Below are 19,526 nucleotides of genomic sequence, written 5' to 3'. Positions count from 1 at the left end.
CTACTTAGTATTTAACACCTTTTAAAAAGTAATGACCACCATTTATAGCACTTGAGGTCAAGTAGGAAAGTAATGAGGCTTATTACTTTTTAAAATGACTTAAACTGTCTGCAGGTAGTGGGTTATTTTTTGCATCATCTATTTTGTTTGAGTAAAAGCGATTCCCTCCATTTAAGTTAATAGAATCCTCACAACTCTTCTGAACTTAGTTTTTTTAATTTGCATTCTGATCCAGTGAAAGGATGTAGAGATGAAGTAGCAGGAATAAGCTGGTAATAAAGTACAGGTGTGTGATATTTTTGATATATTTCTTTACTGTGGTCAGAAACAGACAAATTCTATTACAAGCAAACAAGAAACCAACCAAATGGTAACAAGTGTACTTCTCCTTATTGCAGAAATTCATTAAAATGTCTTCAGTAGAATGTGCTTCTGAAAGTTCTATCTACTAGATCATTGTTTGAAACTACTCTCTGGGAATTCAAATACTGCCCTTGTGTTCACAGAGTTGTTTTTTTTTTTTGTTTAGATCATAAGTTCAATTATGTATTTAATCTCTTCCTAAAACTCTGCATCTGCTTTGCTTTCAAGACTTGATTTTCAGTTTGAGGCCAAAAAGTCTCTTAAAAAAAAATTAAAATAACTGAATTTCTCTGGAAAATGCCTCAACTTTATTAAACAATGTAATATTCTGATTGGAATCAATGTAAGAAATGCCCTAACTAAATCACTAAAAAGAGAAGATCTCCAGTGTTCCTGTTGGTGGCTCCCCTGCAGATTCAATAGTAACTCCCACAAGAATGCTGTAGTTACACTGGATTAAATTTGTAAAATTAGCGTACTGATTGATAATACATGGAGCAAAGCTCTTCCCTCCTTTGGAGTATGTGGATTAAGCCTAACTTTGTGTCTCAGGTGCTTTGATTTGTGAAAGGTCCACTGCTTTTAAGAGCATGACTTATTAAATTATGAAAATAAGTTGAATTAAGGTTAAATTATGTAAAATATTGCCCTTCCAGATTTTTTTTTTTAGCAGTGCAGGTGAGAGGTCAATGTTTCCAAGTCAAAGCATCAGTGTTTTTACAAAGGTCATGACTTATGAGTAAATTATGGTGTGATCTCCATCGCTGTGCAGCCTAGGAACCCTGCTCATAAACCAAGCCCTCTGCTGTACAAAGGGAAGAAACCAGACTCTGTGCTTTGACACCAGGGTATGCCATGAAGAGAATATTTTATGAAAGCTGGCACATGCAGTAGCCAGTCTGTGGAGCAATTTCCTTTGATTTACATCGTGTAATTTATAGCACAAGAAATACCATTTAATTTTTTTCAGATTATCAATAGGAAAACAGTTTAATCATTTTGAAAGTAAAGTGATAACTTATTATTCCTGATTAGTTCCGAGTATTCAAAGACTTTATCTTACCTAAGTTATTAAGTAGAGAGTCCAGAGAATGAAAAATACTGTTGAAAATAATAGGGAACTGAGGTGAAGTTATTTAATCTTGAAAACTGTATCTATGTTCTTCCCTGCTGCAATGAGAGTACAAGTTAGCATTTGGCTAAAGCTGATTGAAGTCTCTGCTGTTGAAAGATTGGCATGCCTTCTTCATCCTCTCCTCAGCCTGTTTCAGCAGAGTCACTGTGTTGGGTGCACAGTACGTGTACATGTACCTTGAAACAAGTCTGACAGCGATAGGGAGCCTATAGCTCCCTATCAGATTTTACCCAGTTTTACCCAATCTGATGAATATCTCATTAACATGACAAAAACAAATGGCATAGTTCTAAATTAAGCTGGCAAGTTTAAGGCCTCTGCTATAAAGGCTGTTATCTCTGGATTAAGCTTGCTGCCAAATACACATGTAAAGCAACAACTATTATGTTATTCTCATAGACATCTAAGCTGTCAATAACAGTATCTGTAGTATCTGTTTTCTCACTTAAGAATGCCTGTCAGATATGGCATGAAGTGGATGTGGCAAAGAAGAGTGCTAAGATAAGTTTTAATAACAAATGCCCAGGCAGTTATAGCTGCAAGAGCAGTACACTGGTTCACTGCCCTTTGAAGACCAGTCCTTGATTTGACATTTTGAAGAGCATGATCTTTCTTTTCTTACTTCCCTTCCCAAATGATTCATCCCTTGCTTAGCTGTAAGGCAAAGATAAGCTTTGAAAATGGGTCTTCTGCCGACTGCTCACTGAAATACCAAATAAAGGAAAGATGCCACCAATTTTCTGCTCTGAGCTGGTCACAACCTTTTTCCTTTTAGGGAAAAAAAAAATAAAATAGTTACCTTTGTCTAGAAAGGAGTTAGTGGTTTTTTTTTTTTGGTTTTTTTTTTTTTTTTTTCTAGGGGAATGTGTTACTGAAGTCCATAGGATGGGGCTGTGGGGGGAGAACTTACTGAATCATTTTTCCTGGTTATTCTGAAAAGCTCTGTGTATGAATTGTCTGGGACACTTTGGGTGCTTGAACCTTAGTGCTAGCAGTTGTATAGAAAACCTAGCAGTGTGGGCTCTGATTTGTGAGGGAAGATACTGTTATGTTCTGTGCTGAAAACTCTTTTGTGGGCTTCACTCTCTAAAGGCTGTGTTTTCCAATTAGTGTTTCTAAGTTTTCACAGCAAATAGAACAGTTAATTGGCTATCAGATGCTAAAAGCATATGGCAGCTTGTCTATAAGCTGGTAAAACAAACATCTGTATGTCTCATTTTAGGGAGATGTTTTGTTTGCTTTTCAGAATGAGTCATCAAATATAGCTGATGCTCTTTTCAGCGTCAGTGCTTTATGAGACCAAAAAGTATCATCAAGCAATGGATCCTGTCTTCAGTTGGGTCAGGTAAAGAGCTAACCTTAAGGTACTGAAATTCAACAAGTAACCATGTTGTTTAGTGTTGTTTTTTTTTTCTTATCCTCCCTCTCTCCTGGTGGTATTTCTGTATATGAAGTAATTCTTTCTAAACTTAGAGACACGAAGAAAATGTTTGCAGTCTCTATCAAGATTGTGAGGAGAAGGGAAAAGAGGAGCTTGCAAGGAGAGCTTCTTGAGTTTTTCAAATATCTGTGTTGGGTAAGGTTAATTTAAGTTATATCTTGATTTGTTATCATTACATCATTTCTTGAATGTTACTGAGAATTTCCATTCTTTGTCTTTACTCTGAGGAAGATCTTCACACTGTGAAGCTACTCAGGCAGATTCTTTAGTGACTGGCTTCACATTTGATCACAGGTGAAGGGTGAAGGACATCAAACATCAAAACCTCTTTTGCCAGCCTCTGTGCACTGTTGCTTTTTGCAAATTGTCTGGGTCTCTCTTTGGCTATGGAGGAGGACCAACAGAGAGCTACTGCTTGCTTTTTCACCCCTGTTAGTTTTACCTGCTGGAAGATGGCCACTGAGCAATTTGACCCTTGCTCATGGGCCAGGGTTGTACTCTGTGGCACTACTTATGCCAGAAGCAAGAAGTGTAGCCTACCTGTATGTGTTGCAAAAACAGCCATGTTTGAAGGCTCTACCTTTGTTTTTTCTTATTGTTTTGTTATATCCCCATTCCTATTTGACTGTCTCTGAAATGAATGTACAAGAAGAAACTCTGCAAGATGCTGTTGCTGGAACAGTCATTAACTAGCCTTGCTGAGCGCTGTTAAAGCTGAACTCTTCCTGCATACTTCTGTCTCACAGGTTCGCATGTTTTTCTCACTTCTGTGTAGATTTGTTTCCGGAGAAGAATGACAAAGACTTCCACAGAGAACTTCTTCCTTGAGCTGACAGAGATTTTGAGCTACATAATCAGAGCTTAAAATGGAATGTAAGTCATTGACTTCCACTGCATCCACTAGCTTCCAGAAGGCTTGGAAGGGTTCAGCCTGGTCTGTCTGACCAGAGACCCTGGAACAAATACTTCTTGATTCTAAGTAAGCCTTAAAATGTGGAGTGCAGACAAGTAATGAAGCAAAAAATGTGCACATCTCTGTTGTGTGATTTCACAGATAGTCGAAACACTACTCCATCTGTGTCTGAATTCTAGTTGCGTGAAGAATCTGATGTTGCATATTATGTATCTTGTTATTTTCAGTAATATTCCTAATGTTTCGAAAAGGCTTTGTACCTATGGTTGCATTTCAATGGAAGAGATGTAGTAGCGCAGTTCTGTTTTGCGATTTTGGTATGGTCATTGAAGGAAAGTGAAGAATGTGTCAGTTGGTTTTTTCAAGAAATTCAAGGCTGTCTCAAGTTCTAGCTGTAAAGATGTTTCTCAACATCAGCCAAAATGAATGTTCAGGAAATGCTTATGTGATGTAGAAAAAAAAAATTCCAATATAAGTTTTGAAGATATTTGACCTAATTTCTTTTTCTTTTCTTTTTTTATTTCTTTTTTAACTACATGGAGTGGTCACAAATAAAGGTAATTTTTTGCCAAAGGGCTCGAGAACTTGGTAGGTTTAAGGGCTGAAATACAGTTATTGAGAAGTGGGGGAAAGCTAAGTATGGAGCAAGAGCATTCTTGAGAGAATTAGCAGAGATGTTCTACTTGAAGAAAAAGAAATAGTTCTGTTAAAATGCATAAATAAAAGGAAGTGTTACATTGAAGTCTTTAAGAAATCATGAGGTTAAGGAGAAGCACTTCTGCAGTTACTAATGGAAACTTTTGATGGCTGCAGGCTTAGCTTTGGATGTTCTGTCCCACCTGTAATTATCTCGTGTCTTCTCAGACACGTAACTTAGTGGTGGTTTGTAAGGTACTGGAGCGGAAGGCAGTGATTTTTTATTTTTTTAATTTTTTTATTTTTTTACTTTTGAGGAGATACTCTTTGAGATATTGGAATAAAGCTGTATTTTCACTGAAGTAGCTAGTACTTTTTTGGCTTCAATAATAGTCCTACTCCTATTTCCTAATCAGAAAATCCCTTTTTATCCTTAGTATGTGTAAGAATAAATTAGCACAGAGAAGCTTCTCCAATTTGGATAGGTGGGAAAAAAAGTGAGCAGTATATCACTGATAATTCTATCTTCTTTAAGACAGTGACTTAGTCTTTTTTTCTCTAGCCAAGTTACCTTGTCTGCAAAAATTCCCTAGTGTCAGACATACATAGTTAATGTTTGGAGAAAGACTACTTTGTACTTTGCTTGTAGTTTTTGTTGCTAAGGACTAAAAATATCTGTCAGCCTCCTTTGATAAGCTTTGATAAGCTCTGCTATAATTTGCAGGGGAGAAATGTGAGTAGCGTCTTATGGTATGTGAGCCCCCATTTTTCATTCCTGATGTTTGTGATTAAATTTTTAATGTATTTGGCTGCATCAGAGATAGCAAAGCTGTTCTTTATAATTAATTTGAGGACCATTTAGACAGTCTGACATGCAAACATTTCATTGCTTATTAGCCTATATTTTTGCACTGTGATCAAACTTGGCCATGGAGCTCAGAACAGGTGGGGAGAGTACAATCACCCAGAATTCTGCCTGCAGTGTCAGAGTTCTTTCTTGCATTAAAAAAATCAGCATCTGATTTCTGTTCTCCAAGAAAAGAATGATATTGCTTCTTGTTGCCTAAAGGTTGGGATTATTCTGGTCTGGTTTACAGTTCAGGTCAAGGTCCAATATATTAACCAAGCCTGGTGAGGTGATAATAATTGACTTTGGGCAAAAGTGAGTTACCCAACATGTAAAAACTTTGCATCTATTGATAGCTTGCATACAATGTTCATCATCTTTACATGGCTGACGCTGCTCTATCAGGTGAGAAAAATACAGATTTTTACCTGAAAACAGATCTATGACAAAAGTGCTTGTAAGTTATAGTTATGCACTTTTGCTTAATACTAGAGCCCAAGTCCTGTAAACTTAATTCAGTGTGGTGTATTGTTCACTCCATTAACAGAGACAGAAAACTGCCTGTAAACCTTTCTCAGTCATGTACCTATGTGACTCGATGTCACTGAGCCAGCGTATATAGAAATCTATGGTGAAGTGGGCTTTTACTGTACAGCATTGCACAGGTCTGAAATGGGCTCTATTGGTCCCGCCTGTCTCACAAATCAGTTTAGGTTAAAGAATTCATAATTCTCTCTGTAAGAGGCATCAGGTAGCTGTTAAATGTCCTAGCTTCACATAATTTGTCAGGATTGCAATTTTTTCCTTAAATCACCAAGTGATGCTTTAGGGGTATGATAGCTATGCAGTATAAGAGGAATCCATTCAGAATGTCTTGAATGCAGTGATGCAGAACAAAGACTGTGCTACAGTCCAGTGTTATCTTACAGCATGTATAACTTCAGGTATGATGAAACTGTGGAATGCTCATGGTCCTGTGGTATAGAGATCACTCGTGCACAGATCAAGTAAGTCTAGTAACAAAAATCAGAACATGAACCACAGATTTTAGAAGCAATGCATTCATCACTGACTGGACAGTAAACACTTTGTATTTTTAGCTATTAGAAATGTGGCACCTTTGCCTTGCTACTGAAAGGCAAATGCTAGTGCTCCGTGGTCTTTAAAATCTCCATTTAATTTTCTCTTGTGTCAGGGAATATTTTTAACATAAGCTGTTCCTTTCTCAAAATGTTTGTATGTTTATACTTACAAGTGAAATAGCTCCTCTGCTCCCTAACATGGAATGAATTATTCTGGAGGAAGTGAATGAAAATGTTGCATGGATGGGATTTGAAGAAGATGCTTATCTTCTGGTAAGTAGAGCGAAGTAATGATCCTGTTTGTAGGCTGTGTCAGCCTATAAAGTCTTGAGGAGGGTGTGCCTTTGGAGAGCGCAAAAGAGCTTGTACAAATAAGCGGTAACTTGAACTTTAATCTTAATCCCAATGCAAACAGCGATGGAACTGTGTTGATGTCAGGTAATTCAGATTATATATTTTCAAAAATGTGGCTTATTTTAACACCTAAATGATAACCACTGAAATATACCTGAAAATGTGGTAAAATAATTACATCAGTCTATATATAATATATACATCAGAAATGTTTCCAGGTTTGGTGGTACTAGAATGAAATGTTTCTCCAAACTAATTATCAGGGAAGCAACCTCAGTTTTTAAAAAACAAACAAAAAAAACCCCCTAGTATACTGTGAGAAAGATGTAAATAGCAGGCATGATGTATTTTGTGGAGGAGGAGGGTACAGAGTAGTCCTCCTCCACAGTTCTTCCAATTTGTTTATTCCCTATGTCTGGAGATCAGTTTTGTAGTATTATCAAAAATATGAGGTAGAGAATGGGCTGAACAGCAAAGAGGAAACCCTCTGCTCTGAGGTCAGCTGGTAGATCGAACAGGCAGCCAATAGGCAATGTGAGACCTCTCAAAGAATTTGTGTATGGCAGGAGATCTGAGTATTGTGTCCTCATTCTGGCCTGTGATTGAGAACATGATATTCAGATTGATGATATTCTGTGCAAAGAGCAATAGACTACTTAACCGTTTCAGGAAATGTGAAGAGGAATAAAACATGTGAGAGAAGGGATTTCTCTTTTCTTGCTCCAGCCTTTCTAGGGTTCTGTTAGTTTTCTAGCTTCTCTTACCTGCAACACATTGGTTTTGAGAGATGGAAGAAGCCCAAGGATTTGGGGTGGGGTGAGAAGCCATTGCTCATATCACAGGCCTCCTCTATGTTGTGCAGATGGGAGTGCAAGACTTGTCCCTGCTTCCCCAGCCACCTCAGCCCAAGCAAATGGATCTGGATACCCTGGAGCAGATGATGGGGAAATGGCCTCTTGGATGGCTGTGGCTGGAATCTCTCATCTGAACTTCTGTCCAAGCATACACTGTCATTTTCAGTTTGTTTGAATGGCTGTTACTTTAGACATCTGCTGTACTGTTTGCAAGGCCTAGAAGTAGGTACCTAGAGGTAGAATCTGATACTTGATCTCTGGTATATTTAAAGAGAAATCAGAAGAATAACAGTTCTATTCCTTGTTCTTTTTGCTTTTTATCAAATGTAGATAAAAAAAAATATTCTATCTGATTTGGAGACATGAATACTGAAAATCAAAAGAGAGGTTGTTGCTTTCACTTATTTTTAATGTTAATGTTGAGTTGACTTTGGCAGTACTATCTGAAGTCTGGCAGTGTTAACTCACATCAAATTGTCATTGATAATGATTCTAAAAGGCAAAGCAGGATGTATGTGCATATACATACACTCCCCCAGGAAATAATAAAATAGCTGAAAATCTATTTTTGAAGGCAGTGCGTATTACCTGCTAATTCATGTCAAATTCTGGCCTGTGTTTTAGCCATTTTTCTCCAAATTGAAGAAAATATGAAATGCTTCACTTTAATAGTTTAGTGTGTGGTTTTTCTTTTGTTTTGTTTTTAAAGTATTTTGACTCTGGCTTACAGCTAAACTATTTCAAAAAATGGCTTCATAATTATGATGTTACTTGATGCTTAAATATTTCACTCTGGGTAGATATGAAATGAGGATTTCTGTTGTTATTGTTAAATTGTTTTCTCCATTACTGAAACACTTCCTTATGTGTTTGGAGGAAGAGCCAAGAAAGCTCAGAATAAGCTTTTTTGTTACGTTACCACCACAGCAGGAAATAGGATCTACATCAACTTATGGGTTTTTTATTAGATTCTGGTAAAAATAATAATAATAATGGAAGTTTTCTGGTGGATAATACTTGAGTTGTGTGTCCTATGGGTGCTACTTTGGCAGTCCTGTAGATAAACTGCCATGTGTTTTCATTCTGATTCCGTTTTGGAAGACAGCTCTTTTTTTTTTCCAGTCTACTCTGAAGTGAAATAAGAATAGCAGAAATAGGAAGAGAAAAAATTACTTAATTATAGAAGTTTTGCTAGAGATGCTTGAAAGCTGAATTCTTTGAAGATCTTTTATGCTCACGTGTATAATCTTGTACCACTTTCATGGTTACATCAAATATAGTCGGTGCTACGGTTGGCACCACAGCTGATGGAGCCTTCAGTCCCTTTCTGGCATTGCAAACATGTGAGAAGCAAAGCTTAATGTTCAGCCTAGCATCAAGGCAGAGAAGAATCAGTTCTTCAGTATTCTTTCAAGATTTCTACTAGTTTGTATAATTGGCCTCATCTTCTGCTGTAAAGCTTAAGTACCTCTAGTGTTGTTTCCATCATAGTTGAGGAGCTTTCCTCCTCTGCTCTTGTCAAGCAAGTGAAGAGAGATGTGCTCCTGGGAACCTCCTTGAGACCAATTTCAAAAACACAAAATACTCAAAAAGAGTGTAAGATGGATATCTTATTAGGAAATACCTAAAAAGTTTATGCTTTTGAGCCTGGTTCTAGATTTCAGAGAAATTCTGGGGAAAAAAAAAAAAACCACAACAAAAAACTGCTGTTCTTTTCATAGCAAAGCTTGCTTGCCACATGAAAGCCCAACAGGTAAAGTCTAACTAGTAAAAATTATATCCTCCCTTGTGCTGCTATAAGGCATCTTAGTACAATTTGTAAAGTTGAGTTTGTCTGAGGGTTTTTTAAGGGAGAAGTCAATACGCAGCAGAAAGGTATAAATTTAGAGCATGTTATTTACTTTTCAGTATTTTCTATGTGAATAATTCTTCCAGTACTCAAAATGAAGTAGCTTTCAAAATGCAGCAAGCAGTTTCTCATGCAGATCCTTGGAGGCCACACAGGAAACATGCCTTCCCTTGTTTTGATTAATTAGCAGTTGGGATTTTGAACTCTAAACTGATACTGACTGTGATATGCTGTCTGTGACAGGCATGTAAAGTTGGTCAGTTAATGCTCTTTAAAACCTGTGTTGTTATTGCTTTGTGCTACCTGTATAAGTTCATGTGACTGATGCTGAGTTCTTTCAGCTTCTAATTTTCTCAGCTTTATGTCAACAGTAGTACACATTTCTAGTCGTACGGCCTTGTTTTCTAAACACTTCCACCCTCTGAAGTTTAAAACATGTCCCTTTCCTTGAGAAGGTGTTGCTGGTTTTCCTTTTTCTGTATGGAATTTGTATTTTATTTAGAATACAATAGCCACACTTTTCAAATTAGATAAATACATGTCAGATATGAAGTAGTGTATGCTTACAAAGAGGCTGACATGGTAAATGTAAGATGTAAAATGTGCATGCTTGCTTTTTTGTACTTAATCACAATGACAACTGTTGTGACAAAGTACATTTAGAAAAAAAAATGTAGTTCTGATCTAGTCTTCCTTTTTCTACACTGAAGAGACAAGCAATCATGTTGTATTGTGATATATAGTAAGATCAAACTACTTTGAAATTTCCCATTTTTTGATTTATATTTCATGAAAACAAGTTCGATAAGTAGAAGAAACAAGAAGTCCTTCAAGCAAGGAATAAGGCCAAGTTCTAAAACCCTAAAATCTAACAGTACTGTACTAGCAAATGAAGTAGACTTGTATTAATCATTAAATGGGAAATCGTGTTATTATTTTAAAAGCAAAAGTAAAGTGGATGTACATCACTGGCAATCTAGGGTGGCTGGATTCCTTATGAATTTTGTGCTGTTTCAATTACAACAGTAATGATTCTTAAAGAAAAAGTATTATTTCATAACAGCTTCATACTTTCATAAAGCTATGGTTGGCATATTCTGCACAACTCAGACCAGTATAACCTATAATTTTCTATCAATGAATTTATCTCTGTGTAATATACAGTTGATGTTTTTCATTGCTCTAGCCACTTGTAAGGTGGAATGATACAAAGATGGTAGCAGATATTCAAAAGGTTATTTATAAGGAAAAAATCACCAATATGGATGCCTTTGCTGGGAAATGCTGAGGCTATCTCCACCAGGGAGCAATCTCGAAGAGACGCTGCCTTAGTGGTGGTCAGCCCTTAAATGAGGTCTAGAGGAGGTGGAGTCAAGCTTTACCCCTTTTGGAAGCACAGCTAAATTACTCTCACCTGTGCTCCCACAGCTTGACCTGACACTTGCCTCAGCTGATTAATCAGAGGTTCAGGCTGTGATTACCAATTTCCCATACACCACTGCTCTAAATGTGTTGATACTCAGCAGGGAACAGCAGGCTTTGGGAGTCTGATCAACAGGTTCATTGAACTTGCTTTGTACCTTTGCTGGGATCCATATTCAAGAGAACTTTAAGCTTGAGCTTGTGTTTTAGTAAAAGGTAAATATGGATCAATTAAATATCATTCTAATCTCTGCTCCCAAATACTCATTTTTCTTTGTTCTTACTTTCTCATTTCTTGTTTAATAGAAGCAGGAATTTTCTAGTTAATATCAGTCATACTATCACCATTGAGAAGACTCCTGCTGGTAGCATGTATTTCTTGAAGAAAGAAAATGTTGTTAACTTTTTTTTTTTTTTCTGGAAACATCCTTAGAAATGCAACTATAGGTAGCAAATCAGACTAGAATATTAATCGCTTTGAGTGCCTAGCTGGGAGACATGAGTTCATTGAGCGCAGCTTAGGAATTAATCTGATAGGGAGTTGACCAGAACCTCTCGTAGTTATCTGTCAAAGCAGTATAAAGCCAAATAATTTGTTAGCATTTACTTATTTGGAAAGGATTGAATTGACAAGAAAATGTTAAAAATTTTGTCTTGTTTTCATTGGTGTTCTGAATGATTTGTTTTTATAATGTTGGCATTGAATAAATAATGGAGGTTCAGACTGCTTTCTGTGTGGCATTATGCTCTTGGGCCTACAGCCTCATGGCAGGTAGTGACAGAACAGCTAAACATTTGCTTTAATGTTCCTCTATGTAAAGGATATGTACTCAGTATTTTCCATGAAAAAGTTCTAATAGATGAAAAGAAACGAGCACAGTGAGGGTAATGGGTAGTACTGATCAGCTGTAATTATTATCTTTGGTCAGTATGCAAGCTTTCTAGATACAGAGTAGAATTCCCGGAAAATGCTTGTTACTGAGCTTGCATTGTGTAGGTATTACTCAACATATGGTCAAGTATCTGAGTTCAGACAGAAGAGCAGAAGCTTTTTTATATGATTTGGGCTTTCCTAAGCGTGGAAAGATACTTCTTTACTTTTTGAAGCCTGAACTCCCTGATGTGTGTCTCTGGTACATCCTAGCAGATCTGAAAGGAAGGCCAAATGGACCAGAATTTAATAAATTACTTTATCAGGCAATGTTTCTAACGTTATTCTGTCAACCGGAAGGATGCTAGGGAAGTTAGTTGTAATTCTAAACAGATTGACTTCTTTTTTTGCTTAAATGTAACCAGCCTTCAAATGTGTTTAAGTTAAATGTGAAGAGCAAGTGTCAGAAGCAGGATAGGCAAATCCAAAAACAATCTAAATTAAAAACACATACACTTATATTCTAAAGAAAATGGTAAAACAGCTTTTAAAGTTTTTATGATAGTGGAGAGGTCTGCTTTAGTACACAGATGTAGCACAAATCTGAGTGTTAGATCAACTTTAACAAAACTGTGTGTTGATACAACTAGTCTTCTGTAACTTGTCCTATGTTGCTGACTGACTCACCTGACCATTACCATGCTGAGTCTGTGGCACTATTATCACTCCTAGAGCAGTCATAATGATACCAGAGTGAGCTATATCTTCCTGCAGTGGTCTGCAAATGCAGAATTAGGGCAATCTATGACCATCTTCTGTAGTGCTTGGGGATCTTCATAGCTTCTACATTGGTGGGATCGGGAGAAGTCTGTCTGTAAGACCAGGAAGGAAAGTAGAGGTAGTACTGGAGAAAATACTCTTACTGCAGTGGGTGGGGATAGCATCCCTATTTCTGTGGTGCCTACCTTATTTATTTAGCCAATATGAAAACTTCTTATTGGGGTTTGGAACTAGTATGCAAACAAGTATTAATCTGACTAGTCATAGGACTGTAATATTGAAATATTACTACTGAAAACATTAGTCACATCAAATACTCATCAGATAATCCTCAGAATGAAGCACTTGCATTAATCTTTTATCAAATGATTTCAAATCCAGGGGCTTGCTGTCTTTCTGTGTCATGATTATTCCATCCCTTTCTCCCACTTTCTTCAAACAGAAGTCTTTCTGGCTTCTGTAAAAACCACATGATATTGGTAGCTACAGTGTAAGTAATGCATTGATCTTCTCCCAACAAATCCTTCCTTCAATTGGACACTTTCCTGTGAAATATTCTGATCTGGGTTGAACTCCATGCTAGATTATATTGTGAAGCCAGATACAGAAGAGAGGGAAAAGGAAGCTTTTGTCTTGTTTGTTTGTGTGTTTAATGCCATTCCACCCCCACACCCAACCCGCCCCCCTCCCCCCCCCCAAAAAAATTAAAAAAAATAAAAAATGAAATCATTCTGATTCTGTATTAAGATTGCTCCCAAGATCAATCCACAGATAATAGAAGAACTAATGACAGTAGTTAGCTACCAGCCTTAAGGTCACAAAGCTGATTTTTTTCAGAGTGGTTTTCTCTAGACCAGCAATGAGGAAAACAGATTATGGCTTCTTCCTTGAAGAAGCTGATATATTTGGCAGAATGTCCAGTAATCATTCTTCTGATGTCGAAACATCTAAATATAGAAGAAAATTTGTGTCTTGTATTAGCTGCATCACTAATTTTAAGATTAGAAGTTGCCATTGGTATATGCTAGAAGAAGCACTGAGATTTTCACATGTCATGGTTTAATAATTTTGTAATTTTACTATCAGTATTCCACATCATAACATCGTATAAGGCATGAATAATTTTACTGAATCTGCAACTTATAGAAAAGACTACATCTCCCAGAGAACAACACGATAGGTCACGGGACCTGGACTATATATTAACTTGGTCGCAGAACAGACTGACATCTTTTGAGTTCTGGCGTTCAGGGGAGTGCGTGGGAGCCTTCACCATTTTGCCTAGATTCACAGTAGGCCTCTCAGTTTCGGGACTCATTCTCTCTCTTATTTTGCTTGATTCGTTAGCTCAATTTTCAATTATATTGTGTTATCCTGTATTTCAATATAGTATTTAGTAAATAATTGTGCCTCCTTAGATCATTGCCACTGTTTCCTTTCGGCCTAGGGCCCCCGCAGGGTCCACGGCCCCCCCTGTCACGGACGCAGGTAGATTTTCGTTAAAACCGTGACATCACAGCGTTGGTTTATGTGTGAAATTCTTTACTATTTCACAAAGCCCAAATCTTGTTGCATGTTGCCTTCTTAACTCAGTTTTCTCATTTTAGGAGAAGAGTTTTGTCAATTCAAAAGAGTTAAAGTTTAAAGCCTATTCACAGCAGTGTGTCCTTGCAGTCCAGAAGGCCAGCAGTGTCCTGGATTGCATCAGAAGAGGGGAAGTGAATAAGCTTAAAGATCCCTTTCAACCTGAATCTTTCTGTGATTCTCCTTGGGACTGAGATTTAGTTTCTTGTTTTATTTGGGTCCGCTAGCTGGAATAGAGTGCTCTAGAAATGACATTCCTCCCCTCTAAGCAAAGTAGGTAGAACAGGGTCATAGCCTGAGAGGTCTTGCCATGTGCAGCTTTCTTTTTTAAGGTCAAAAGAAAGCTTTGAAGCTATGCTTGGCAGTCTGATTGTTTTAGTGCTCTTGGTTGCTTTCTGCTGCACTGCATCACATCTTTGTGGGAAATGTTGATGCACCTCCGTAAGCCGTTTGAGTACTTAATTCTGCTGTGTTTTGTCATAAATTCATATGCTCTCATTTGTATTTTATGTCTGCAGCACTGACTGAGTTCTGTAGCTTGTTGTATATATGCATTCCTGCATAAAAAAATCTTCAGACTTCCCTTCACGGTTCTTCAGTTTGTTGTCTGTTTTCCAGGAGGTCTCAGCTTTGTCTATTATGTAGGTGAGCAAAAGTATACCATTTCAAAGCTCCTAAGGGGAATGGGACTTATTCCACAGGTTTTAGGGATTTTACTGTTATCTTTATGTAGCATTAGAAAGACCAAAGGTAGCTGCAGGTCCCCTTTTGCATATTTCCTTTCAAGACAGATGAGGGCCACCTGGAGACAACTCAGTGAAGGCAAGAGGAAAAAATAAATTAATCAAGCTCCTCAAGCTTGCATATTTCACTTCTTTAGGTTCATCAGAGAAGAATACAATGACTGCTCTATAGAGCATTCCATGTATTTCCAGTATTGCCTCTCCAAAGAGATGCAAATTATTGTTATTTCTAATGAAATCTGTTAGGTAAATATTGAAGTACAGTGTGTTCTACTGTACTGTGATGTGACTATTGGATTGCTGCTTTGAATCTCCTAATATTGAAGTTATTAAAAATGCTATTATTTCTCTTTCAAACTTGTTTCTATTCTCGTAAGCAGTGGTGTGTGTATGGTCCTGTAGAATGCAGACACTGTTTAAATTACAAAATGTTCTGTAAACAAATAGTAAAACTGCATGTTAACATGATGGTAACAATTACAACCTGGAATAACTTACCCCCTTCCCTGAGCACTGTTGTAACTGTTCTTCAAATTGGTTTTCTAGGCTTATTTTAGCTTATTTTAACTTATTTAATCAATGCAGCTTTTACTGCATCCTTTGGGACATGATACCAGCACGATGTGGTTCTCACCCATTAGGTGCTATTTTTATTTTAGCTTCTTGAGATTGGTGCAATTTCTGGTCCTACCCCTACCTTCTTTTTATTAATCTACTTATTTGTGCTTTAAGAGAAAGAGAACAAATTCAATTTACTCAAATAAACATACAAAACAAAGCTAATTTAAGTTAGAATCCTTAATAAGAGATGCCTGAATGCACAAAGAGACAGATCACTCAAGAACCAGAAAAATGTTATGACATCTCTTCACAAAGTGAGGCAAAGGATTTTTCAGGGGTCACTTCAATTTCTACATTACAATTTGCTCATTAATTTGTATATTCAGAATGCAAAGAAAAATACTGTGTGTGTGATGTGGGTTAGCAACAGTAATGAAAGATCACTGAAGTTATTTTAAAACTGCTGACTCTCTTTTAAAAACGGGTAATGATTTGTGAAAATTGTAGCAAAGGGTAATAGTATTAAGTAAAGTCTTTTAGTACCCTTTCATCTGTCATTCTTAGGTTATTCAAACTGCAGTAGTGAATAGTAAAAGGAAAAGAAGAGAAGCTTTATAGCCTCACGGCAGTTTTTAATACTGTATATGGAGAGAATTGTATGGTCTTTAAAAGTTACTCCTGTCTTGACCCAGCTTCATCTCTGTCAGGATGCTATCAGCTTTCCTTCTCTTTCAGCATTTCCTCTTCAGTAGTAGCATCTGCCTCTCTGCATCACTATTTCCTTCCCTCTCTGTCTCTGTTTCTGTCTTTTCCTTCCCACCTTCTCCACCTGATACTCCTGCCCAACACAAGTGTTTGTGCCTCAGTTGAACCCCAGTGCCACTTTCTATGCTGTCAGTGAAGACAGACCCCAACTGCCCCATGATGCTTCTGGGTGGGGAAAGATCCTCTTATCTCACTGCTTTGAAAAGACTATCTCCTTTTCGGCACCATTGTGGTCTGGAGGGAGATTGCTGTATTGAAGTGTGTTTATTTTACCATGCACATTCGTATTCTGTCCTTGAAAAGCTGTTTAGCATTTTTAAGCCCTCCCCATACTTTGTAAGAGATTATTCTGAGCAGCTTTAGTTACCACTGTTTGGCATTCCAGAATATGCAAGACAAAATTGGCTATTCAGAGAACTATCCAATGAGTGCCGCCATCACCATAGCAGATTTTATTACTGTGCATTATTAAGATGTGAAAAGCTGGCAAGCCATTACATTATTCCTTGAATTAGCATCCAAGTAGATTTCATTTGTTCCCAGATGCTAACTGGAAAACAGTAAGTGGATCCCATTTAATCTCCGCCTCTAAGTAGGCTCATTAATTTCAGCAGAGTCGGACTACGAAATGTCCTGTTCAAAAGAGTGATGCTGTTTAAAAACCTGTGAACGATTTTGTCTACTCACTCGAGAGTCTTAACATAATTATTCTTCTTTTGGTCCATTTATATGAAAAGTTGCACTGCATCTTGAAAGAACACTAATTCAGCTCTCCTGTAATTCAGTGCATTGATCTAATTTATTTTTTCTCAAAACCCTGCATTGTCAGTAATATCTTAAGTTTATACTGTGATTTTTCTGCTTGGTTAAATTAGTCTAACAATAAAAATGGGAACCTGTCATTTAATACTCATTTCAAGTGGGGGAAAAAAAAGAGAAAAGAAGAAGAAAAGTAATTGGAGCTATTGGCAGAATATATGCCATGACTTCAGATGAATAGAAACACTTGTTTTCAATCACTGAAAGCAGTCATGAAACTAGATTGCAACTCAGGCATCAAAAGTAAATGACAGTTTTAGGTACTTTTGATTTGGGATATCTTTGAAGCTTAATTCTCAGCACATTTGAAAAAGAAAGGTGTCTTAGAACATATCAACTTTGATGCTCTGTATGTGGAAGTGTCTTGCATGATTATAGGAAATGTATGTTTATATTATCAAGGGAGAAGTTTTTGAGCAATTAATTGCCAAGAGAATTTCTGCTTGTAATTGTGGGCAGTGCCAAGGGATGTGAAGATAGTAGGCCATAAGCTGCTGTGGGGAGGTAGGGGATCCTGGCTGTCAAATGTAAGTCATCCTGGTTCCCAAAATGATACTGTCATTACGTAAAGCTGCCTAGAGGCAATTTTGAACTAAGCAATAAACTCTTGCTCTCACCAGACTAGCCAACAGGCAGTCAGTCATTCCTCAGTCCTTCAAATGGAGGCTCTCATCTCTTGTATTTCACAGCAGTTTCTGCTGAGTTGCAGGGAGAGAGATTGCAATTATGGAAACTTTGTGTTTGATTCCTCAGAAACATAGAAAATAAGATTAGAAAGATCGATAAGCTCTGTCCTTTCATTCAATTGTCTTATGGCAATTGTTCCCATGTAACCATTGAGCTCTCTAGTTTCACTTGCCTCAAGCTTATGCTTTTATAGCTGAATAACAGGAAACCCCAGGGACTTTATTAGAAACTACTTTTGTATATCTTGGCTTTCAGAATTATTTTTTGAGAAGAATTTACCCCTGTTTCAGAATTTCTGGAAAACTAACTTAAGTTTAATACATATTTTCTCCGCTGAGATTCCTGTAAGTACTTTCCAATGTTTCTGGAGTAAATGTCTACCTGACTTTATTATTACAGGCTTCCTGGCAGTTGGGGATCTTGCTGGAAATGGAGTGTAGGGACCATAGTTGATGAAGCAGTTCTGAAAATCCCACTGTTGTTTCTAATGATTATTTGTTTTAAAGAAAGATAGTAAGCATGACTTGGAAGTTTTAATATAGGTATACAGTTTTCTCTGCTATTGTAAAGTAGTTAGAGAACAATTTCCAATGAGTGGTTTAATTTTGCTGGCCTGTTCATCAGTAACGACTCTCTGCTTCCACACTGATGATCTAACCATCTGATAGTAATTAAATTACTCTGCATAGCAGTCTCTAAGACTCTGCAATACTACTCTCGGAGGCTGAAACAAGGCAGTTCTGGAATAAAATTGTAACTGTGACATAAAACGTTAATGGAGATAGAGAACTTTTCTCTGGTGTTTCTCATATGTCTCCAGAAAGGCCTTGGATTATGAAACAAAATGAAGCTGTTTGTGAGTTTGTTTAACTTTCAATGAGTCTGTTTTAGTAGACGTGTTGTTTAAATAATAATAAAAAGCAATGTAATCAGCTCACATAGCTGTAAATGTCTTCTACTTTATTTAATCCTTGCTAGAATTATCTTGAAAAGAAAAGGGGCAGCTTTCTGAACTCCCTAGTCTATTGCTGCATGTGCAGATATTATTTCTTCTCTCCTTATTTAGCAACTATTTCTTCTGTTGGACTCATCAGCTCATTGACAGCATGATGGAGCCATTAATGTGGTGCTTCTGACAATCTTCATTTCTTCCTGGAACCTCATATTTGAGAGAGCATATTCTGTCTTCAACTACTTTGCTGGACAAGGCAGGAGAGGTGAGAAATCCTTCCCCATCCCATTGGTGCACATTACATCGAGCTGCACTAGCCAACTTCCGCATGCAGAGACTAAGGACCTCTTTGGCCTTCACTGCAGTCAGAAAGGATGATAGCAGCAACTGATGGCTCTCATGCCAAATAGGTGACTCACTTGTCAATGTGTTTCATAAGCATAGTGAGGCATGACACTAAGCTTAACTTCATTTGCTTGTTTCTGTGCGAGCCCAGAGATTTTTTAGGTGGTAAGAAGTGTGGGAGGTAAGAGCAGTAACAGCCTTTGGTGGATCAAGAAATGAAGTCTGGATCTTCCTGACCTCTAGCTCAGTGCATCAGGCTCCATAGGCCTGCAGGGTCCCATAATGCTACAGCTACTACATGGCAGTAGCATCCTGTGGTGATCACTGACAAGGGCAACTTGTGTTCATACTGGAGAAACTACAGGATCACAGTCCTGCAAAATGCTCCATTTTCTATGCAAGCTGCTTAAAGCTGTTGACTCCTACAGCTGATTTTTAATTATGATCTTTATGTCTGTCTGTAGCTAATGAGATATTCTCAAATGCTGCACAGAAAGAGCTCAGTCAGCACATAAAGGTTAGT

At 37.4% G+C, this 19,526-nt stretch overlaps 1 long non-coding RNA gene across 1 annotated transcript; it reads left to right on the top strand.

Moving 5' to 3' along the window:
* Window positions 1-225: 225 nt before the first annotated feature.
* LOC107309555 (uncharacterized) lies at window positions 226-18,918 on the top strand. The gene is made up of 5 exons (XR_001553228.3): window positions 226-286; window positions 2,745-2,843; window positions 3,715-3,812; window positions 6,591-6,690; window positions 18,773-18,918. It is a non-coding gene; the product is annotated as an uncharacterized LOC107309555 (long non-coding RNA).
* Window positions 18,919-19,526: the final 608 nt, after the last annotated feature.

Source organism: Coturnix japonica, chromosome 2 (genome assembly GCF_054131305.1).
Source record: "Coturnix japonica strain WE chromosome 2, WE-NBRP24, whole genome shotgun sequence".
Lineage (NCBI taxonomy): Eukaryota > Metazoa > Chordata > Aves > Galliformes > Phasianidae > Coturnix > Coturnix japonica.
This window is presented reverse-complemented; position numbering and strand designations above follow the sequence as displayed.